Genomic DNA, 9,039 nt, shown 5'->3' with positions numbered 1-9,039 from the left:
GAAAATTAAATTATAAAATATCTTAAATTAACACGTCGAATAAACAAACGATATAGAGCATAAATTGATAATAAAAAAAAAGAAAAAAAACTTATTAAGAGCCCAACCACAAATTCCAACATAAAATTCATCCAACGTCTTAAAATGAGTCCACAATGTAACTCTCAATCTTTCCCACACAATGTGAAGACTACTGTCCTTTATAATGGACACTTGTCACGACCACATCCACTTGCAGCTAATTTTTATTTCAAGGATAGATTATATCATTGAAGATGATGAATATCAATGACTTGAAATATCGAAAATTGAAAACAATCCAAATTTTTAGTAATTCAAGTAAATATAATTTTGATAATTTAAATGGAGTTGTGTTTCATGGTTCAAAAGTCGAAGAGGAAAGATAGAAATAATGATAATGTGTGCAAATAATATAAATTTTAAGATTAAAGATTATGTTTTTTTTATATAATTGGGAAAGGAAAAATTCAAACTTTACTATTTAAATAATGAGATAATACATCAACCAATGAATCAAATACTCGGATGCTAAATAAAGAATATATTTGTTATTAAGATTAAGGGAGAGTATGGTTCGAGTTGGCAATCTTGACCTGTGCACCACCCATTTAGGGTTGGTCTTAAACAAATTGTACTATGCATCGGTCCATGCCTTCATAATATAATGCTGCCCATAAGATCAGTCCAATGGTTTGATGCAGTCTAAGGTCATCCATAATTTTTTAAAAAAGAATAATAATTAAATTGAATAATATCTCATTATCATAAATGTAAATTATTATAAAAAAGTGACCAATTCAGGAATACTATAAAAAAATAATATATCACATTGCAATTCACATTATAATTTATTTATTCATTTATTGTTAGGTTTTAATACTTTTAAAGGCTTAACATTTTGTTTGGTATAGTTGACAAATTTTTTTTATGTATTCATTTAATGTTTGTATTGGATATTCATAAATCTTTAAAGTAATTCTTTATCTTAACAATCATTGGTTTTTTTAAAAGCACTATTTTATGAAATTTTTTAAAAAAATACGTAATTTTATTTCGTAATATCAAAATAAATAAATTTTAAATTTTATGATTACAAAAGTAAATATAAAAATAACCCCAGCTAAAGCCCAAATATGGGAAAGTTTGGGCTAAAAAAGGTAATCTAAAATCAGCCCACAACAATAAAAGGAACGTTCAGCAGCAACAGGCGTTGAAAGCTGTCCAGCCAATACGCAATCAAAGAGATCCCAGTGTGTCCGAAAACTCTCCTCATACGGACAGCAATTAAATATGTTCAAAGGTTTCCTTTGTCCAAAAGCAGCACTTCTTTTGCGTGCCACCAGCTCGTAGATCATTCCACATGAACGTGTAAAGTAGGAGCGTTTTATTCTATGGGCATAGCTATAAACAGTATATTCAAAATACGTAATGAAAAAAAAAAACAACTAAAATATGTCTTCATCCATAGATTACTATGATGATATTTAATACATAAAGATATAAAATTAATTATTATTTAAAAAGATATCTTATCAAATAATTTCATAATCATAATAGTACTTTTTGAAGTAATTCCGCGAACATCATAAAGAGCAAAAACTTTGATCAATTGACTACTGAGCTTCCAACGGTAGTACACATAATTGCACATGAATTTTCAACAAAAAAGAGAGTTTTTAATTATACTTTGTACAAGCAACGCGGACAACAATTATCATTTTCTTTTTTACAAGTATAATTGAACCTCTCTCGAAAATTGTTTCATATGCAATTTCCTCTTTCACACAAAGGGAGTGGTGGCAAAGAAAGAAAACGTTTTTTCTTTTTCTGAAAAAAAATTAGGTTGTCTTCAATTGTAAAAATCTTTTATATTAAAAATAGTTAAAAGGTGACTTATATAGTTAGGTTAAAATAAATTAAAATTTTCAATTAGCCCTAAATATTATAACACATTTTAATATTGAACCCATTACTTAATTAAATTTTTTTAATTAAGTTCTTGAAAATTAAAATCAAAATTAATTTTCTTTATATTTTGCAATCAAGGCTTTATAATTATAACTATTTATAATTATGCCTAAATCTAAATTAAACTCTTTTAATTAAGTTTATAGAAGTTAACTACCTACTAAATAACATAAAATATAATAGTCTCTAAGCATTATTGATGTCTAGTCTCAATGATGCATTGACCAAGAACATTTTGAGATTATACTTTGATGTATAGAAATCTCATAACTACAAACCATTATAGTTCCCTAGTAAAGCATATTAATCTCATGGACTTCATCGAATAAGACTCATAACTTATTATAATTGATGTCTTATTGATGAAAGAAAACCTCTAATTATTCAACATGAATGATATTGTTGCATGATTGAAATCAAGCCTTAACCAATCCTAATTAGCTATAGGACTCATCTCAACACTATGAGTTTTCAACTTTCATCCGACATTGGACTCTTGAGATTGTTGGACTCCTTTTCAAATTTAGCTTCTTTGAATTTAAAAAATGTAGACAAATATTTTCATATAAATCTAAATACATTATAATCCGTATGCATTGCATCTTTAAATTTTAAACACTCCTTAAGAAAATTACTGAGCCTCTATATATTAATCCTTTGAATTAGTATTTATAGTTGGCATTAGGACTTGCAAAAGTTCCTTGTTTTTGTAAATTTTATCCTCTGCAAGCTAATTCGCCTCTTTATTAGCTTCTTTAAACATGTGTGTAACTCGCCATTATTTAATTTTCTTTTACAGGCTTTCCATACTAATAACCAATTCTCTATGTCTCCAAGGTACCTCCTCTGGATTATTGGTGTAAAAAACTACATTCATTGAGTCGCTTACTATCCATAATTGATAATAATTGCTATATAAGCTATTAGCAAAAATATAGAAAGCTTCTTTAATTGCAAGTAATTCAACTATGTTTGAATTCGTAACCCATAGTGATTTAGAGAATCTTGCTTTAATCATGCCATCTCTACTTCTAAGAAGTCCTCTAATTCCATCATCACTTGAGCCATCTAAAGAAGCCCCATCCACATTAAATTTTAACCTTTCATTTGTTGGTGCTATCCAAGTAATTCTTGATCTTTCATCTTTAAGTTTCTAAGATCTTTTCACATCGTTAAGATTGCGAAGAATATCTTCAGTTAAATATGGCCAATTAGGCCATTTGGATTTAACTCACACTACAACTTTCAATTTAACGATCTCATATAGTTGACTTACATCCCATACTTTACCATTAAAACCTATGTCATTTCGGAATTTTCACATTGACTAAGTAATAGCATAGAATGCAATCAATCAAATATTAAATTGCTCATTATTAAAAGTTAAAAATCTCCATACCAACACATGTTCCATTCCCCACACCATAAACTCCATACCTTCCATGATTCTGCACACAGAAAGAAGTGATGATTGATAGTTTTTAGATATTTATGACAGAGAATACATCTAGTTTGATCATCACCTAGAAGTCCTCTTTTTGTTTGTTCATCCTTTATTACTATTTTCTTCCACATCAATTACCACACAAAAACCTCCAACTTGTAAGGAACCATATCCATCTATATCTTTTCCACAAATCATTATCCTCTTCATATGACATAATGATTTTTTTTGGCAAAAAGATTTGTGTGTATATGATCTACTTTTTATAGCTTTCCAAATCACTTCATCTTGCAAATTGTCACTTAAAGTGTGATGCCTTAAAAAGCTTCATAACCTCTTCTAATGCTGAAATTCTCATCCAAACAATTGTCGATGAAGTTTTATCTTCTAATTCCACTCATGATTAATCCACTCCCCAAATTCACACAAGTTTCCTTTCTTGCTCACGGCCAGTGCAAAAGACATGGAAGCCCATTTTGTAAAACCATTCCCTTTAGCTACTGATCTTGCTAGAAATTGATAAACTTTCCATTACCTACAACATTGTTAAGATTAGTTGAAACTTGCAAGAAAAACTTATTAGTAGGCACAAGAGGAGAAATAATGTGTTTGTAAATGTTAGAGCAATTATGAGTAATTTTAGCATTGGGTAACAAGACACGTGGATCGTAGCCATTCTTCACTATCACAACTTCTCTCTATAAGTTGTCTCGTTCATTACCAAATTTTCACAACCATTTATTAAGCAATGCTTTATTTTTTAACTCCAAGTCAACTAAACCAAAACCACCCTGATCCTTGTAGTTGCAAACAATATTACACTTAACATAATTAATGCCACCACTTTGTTGACTACCAACCCATAAAATCTTCTTTCAATCCTTTCTAATTCATTCTAGATCCCTCTTGGTATTCTAAACAATGACATGAAATACGTTGGCAAACTACTTAGCATATAATTAATTAAAGTAATTTGTCCACCCATACTCAACATTTTTTTTATCTCCATCCTTCTAACTTTGCTTCAAATCTTTCCGCTACAAGTTTCCCAAATTTTAAAGCTAATTGAGTGGCTCTTAAAGACAACCCCAAATATGTGGATGGTAGTACACCTACTTAGCAATGAATATTTGTTGCACAAGCATCAATGTGTACCGAATTAATACCAACACCAATTAAGCTACTTTTTAAAATTGATTTTCAATCTAGAAACAATATGAAAACACCATAGAACTCTTTTCAAATTCATCAAGCACTTTAATTCTGGTGGGTAGAATAATAATATATCATCAGCATATTATAAATGATTCAAAGTCATACCTCGTTTACCAAACAAAATGCCTTCATATAAGTAGACCTCTTTGGTTTATACCATTAAACAACTGAATATCTCTGCCACAATATTAAGTAAAAATGGAGATAACAGACATCCCTGTCTAAGCCTTGTTTGCATTTTTTTGGTTTGGTAGGAGACCTATTAATAAGAACTGATAAAGAGGTAGTTGAAATGCACCCCATAATCTACCTCCTCCATTTTCTACCAAATCCCATTTTCTTCATGGAAAAGTCCAGAAAAGCCCAATTCAGATTATCATATGCTTTCTCAAAATCAACTCTCAGAATTAATCTTTTTTTTTTAATTTTTTCTCATACGCAATTAAAGCATAATATAATATCTATCTCCTTTGTATAAATGAAAAATTAATGAGAACTAATTACAATGCCAATAATTTTTTTCAATCGATTAGCTAACGCTTTAGTAAAGATTTTATACGCATTGCCCACTAAATTGGCCTATACTCTTCAAAAATACTCGAATTTTTCTTTTTTGGAATTAGAGTTACGAAACTCTCATTGACACCATGGCCTAATCTACCTTTATGATAAAAATTAGCAACAAATTTAACTAAATCAACTTTCACTATAGACCATTGTGACTTGAAGAAAAGTTGGAATTAAAACCATCAGGGCTTGGCGCTTTATCACCTTCACAATCATGGATTATTCTGATAACTCTATTAACTTTATTATATAGAGTTATTTTGTCACATTTTGATTGTTAAAAATAGCTAAGTCCTTGTGTTTTCAAGTTGATTTTAGGCAGGTTTTATGTTTTTTTGTTATTAAGTTTAATGCATGTTGAACTACTTTAGTTTAAGTAATTTTAGCTCACTTTCAAGTTAAAGTTTTATTTTGACCATCACTAATTTAGTCTTTGTGTTGAAGGTTTTAAAGTGCATAAAGCTTCATGAGAGTGAGCCGTGCAAGGATGGCTAGGTGCAAATTTTTACAGAACATGCTTTGTTATTTTAGGCATAAGTCACACTACAGAAGTTTGATCGATGAAATTCTTGGACCATTGGAAAGTTAAGAGGAAGTTCTAAAACTTTGATTGGATCAGTTTGTCTAGCTCTGATTGGGTCAAGGAAAATCCTTGTCAAATTTAGAACACTGTAGTAGTCTTCACAAGGGGAAACCAGAGGACTTAGCGTCGTAGCCTTGAAAATTAAAGTCTAGGTGGTCATTACTGTTTCTTGTGTCGAAAGTGTTTCCATATGGTGTAGTGGAACTTGTTGATGGTATTAGTAGAAAGTTGTTTAAGGTGAATAGGTAATAGTTGAATCATTAATAGGGAGGTGACATTGATCGTTAACACTCTTCTACTAGTCTTTTAGACCCCAATTGAGTTATAGACAGAGTCTAGCTAAAGACGATAAAGAAAGCACTACTTAGGAGGCAATTCAAGTTTTTCTTCACTTAGTCTATTTTAGTTAGATTTTGAATTTTTACGTTTAAAATTTTGATGTTCGATTATTTTTTTTTTGTTTTCTTTTGCAAGTTTACAATGTTTGTTTATTAAAAAAGGCAGCGCGATCACAGTCACCCAACATTGAGGCACTAAACCATTAGCGTTGCGATGCTAAATTGAAAAAAAGTGTGTTAAACCTGAGACTTCAACACCATGGTGCTAGAGGGCAAGCACTGCAACACTAAGATGAGCCCCCTTTCACCTACTTAAACTTTATTTGCACCACTTTCTTCATTTTAAACCCTAGTTTCAAAATCTTTTCAATTTCTCTCTCCCTAAGGTAGGAATTTCTCTAGCCCATTCACCAAAATTTTAAGAATCTCCATCTTTTCACACAAAAGTATAAGATTCAAAGAAGTTGAGCAACATTCTTCCATCAACAAGCAGCAAAAGTGCAGAAGTTTTTTTTTTTCAGAAATGGCTTGTGGTACCTGTTGCTCATCACAGCATTGTGCAAGCATGCCGATGTGTAATGGACTAGCAATGAGGAGCTTTTGCATTTGCAAGTTCCTTTAGATGCCAACATCATTCATAAGTTCCAAGCTCAAGAACATTCTGCTGTTAGTGGAAGTTCATCCTCCGCACCAAGACCTTCACCATATTAGATAAATTTCACCATCTTATAGAGAATGGAGTGTCTAGAATGCTGCATGGCATGTCAAGTAAAGTGTACAACAGTGATGAAGCAGATGTTTTGGACTTGCGCACACCATATAGGAATAGACATGTCTAACTTTCCAACAATGCCAAAGGACCCTAACACTAATGAGGATGAGGAGAAGTAAACTAAAGGGAGTATTCTTTTTTTTACTTTTAGTAACATTGAAGACAATATTAGCTTTAAGTTTGGGGAGGGGGACATTTTAATTTTAAGCTTTGTTTGCTTCTTTATACATTTATGCTTTTTTTTAGACTTTAAGTATAGTTAAGTAGTTCATCATTTAATTTTATGCATATTTTAAGATTTTGAACTAGAGTTAGTTATGTCAATTTATTTGATTCACCTATCCAATAATGATAATCAATTATCTTGTTAATCAATCCATGTTAGGCTTCCCTTTTTCTCTTTTCTTTCTTTCTTCTTTGGGTCACCTCTTTCCTGGCCTCACCTCCTCTTTCCTTGGGTTTCTTTCTCTGGGTTTTGTTCCCACTTCCTCCCTTCTCTTTTCTTCCTTTCTTCTTTGGACCATCTCTTTCATGGGCCACACCTCCTCTTTCCTTGGGATTTTTTTCTTTGGGTGTGTTCCCTCTTCCTCTCTTCTCCTCTTTTCTTTCTTTTCCAAAAATGAAATATACTTGCTAGGTTTGAACCCTGACTTCACAGCAAGCCACTAAAGCTCTTACCACTACACCGAGTCTTTTCTTTTTCTTTTTTTTTTTGTTGTTTAAAATACCTTAAAATGGTTTCATTTTGAAAATTTTTCTCTTAAACCCTAATTATTTAAACTCTTTTCTCTTTTTCTCATTTGTCTCTCTATTTTCTCTCTCTACATCTACTCTCTCCCTCTTTTTGAAAGAAAAATGGCCATTGCTGTCATCAATTGTTGCTACCCATCGTCGTTGCACATCATTGTCAATTGTTGCTCGTCGACATCAAAAAATCCTCAAAAATTCCTTTAGATCTCCCCTGCCTTTTGATCAGATTATTTTCTTCAAAAACCTCTCGTTTTCTTCCAACGAAAAACGAGGTTAATTTTTGTTTTTAGGTTGTGTTTGTGGTTTATGGCTACTAGATTTTTTCTAAGCCTTTTTTTGGAAGGGGGATTCTTATAGTTTGCAATCTGAAGGTTATAGTTTTTATAGGGTTTCTTCTCAAGCCAAAGAGATCTTTATTTCTAACTTTTTAAGTTCTTATAGAACTTGATTATCCAATTTTTTGGATGCTAAGAGAAAGAGTAATCATGCGTTTTAGACTAAAAGTGGGTTAGAGAAAGAGTCGAGGGTGGTTCTAGGTAGCAAAGAGGTGGCAGTCGCTTGATGGGCTACCATGGCAGCCTGTCAGGCAAATGCCATAGCTTTTGTTTTTTTTTTCATTGATTATTTATTTATTTATTTTTAAAATTTTTAATTTTTTTGGATATAAAGGCTTTTAGGCTTTGGGCTTTAAAAGCCCATATGTCTAATGTGGAATTGGACTGATAACTCTATTATATAGAGTTATTTTGACTCATTTTGGGAGCTTAAGTAGCTAGATCTTTGAGATTTTAGGTTTGAATTTTAGCATTTTAGGTGTTTTTTTAATTTAAGTTTGATTACTTGTTAAGTGATTAATTTAAGTTATTTTAGTTAAATTTTATGTTATTTTATTTTAAATTACTTTAAGAGTAGTTATTGCTAATTTCTCTTATGGCTTTTGTAGGAAATTGATGAAAAACACTCATTTGATGAAAATCAGTGCAAGTATGATGATAGCTTCATTCGTATATGTTTCAGTATTTTGACCATATCTCTTTCTAAAAAACTTCGAATGAGGTGATTCTTAGACCAATCGAATTATAAGAAAAAGGGATACAATGTTTATGTTCACCAATTTGCCCAGTTCTGATTGGATCATGATCAAAATATTTGTCAAAGTCGGACCACTGCAGTAGTATGTAAAGACTGAACATGATGCGGTATTGGGAGCAAATCTTTCAATCCAGAAGTCCAATTGATATGATTTTTAATCCATTGGAAAGTTAAGAGACAGGATAAAACTTTTATGTTCACTACTTTGCCCAGTTCCTAACATATCAGGGTAAAACTCACATTTGAAATTGATAGACTGCCACAGTGCTGGGAAAACAAGGCTGCAGCG

The sequence above is a fragment of the Theobroma umbraticum genome, unplaced genomic scaffold, assembly GCF_002168275.2.
Source record: "Theobroma umbraticum cultivar Fairchild unplaced genomic scaffold, ASM216827v3 scaffold_95.0, whole genome shotgun sequence".
Taxonomy (NCBI): Eukaryota; Viridiplantae; Streptophyta; class Magnoliopsida; order Malvales; family Malvaceae; genus Theobroma; species Theobroma umbraticum.
This window is presented reverse-complemented; position numbering follows the sequence as displayed.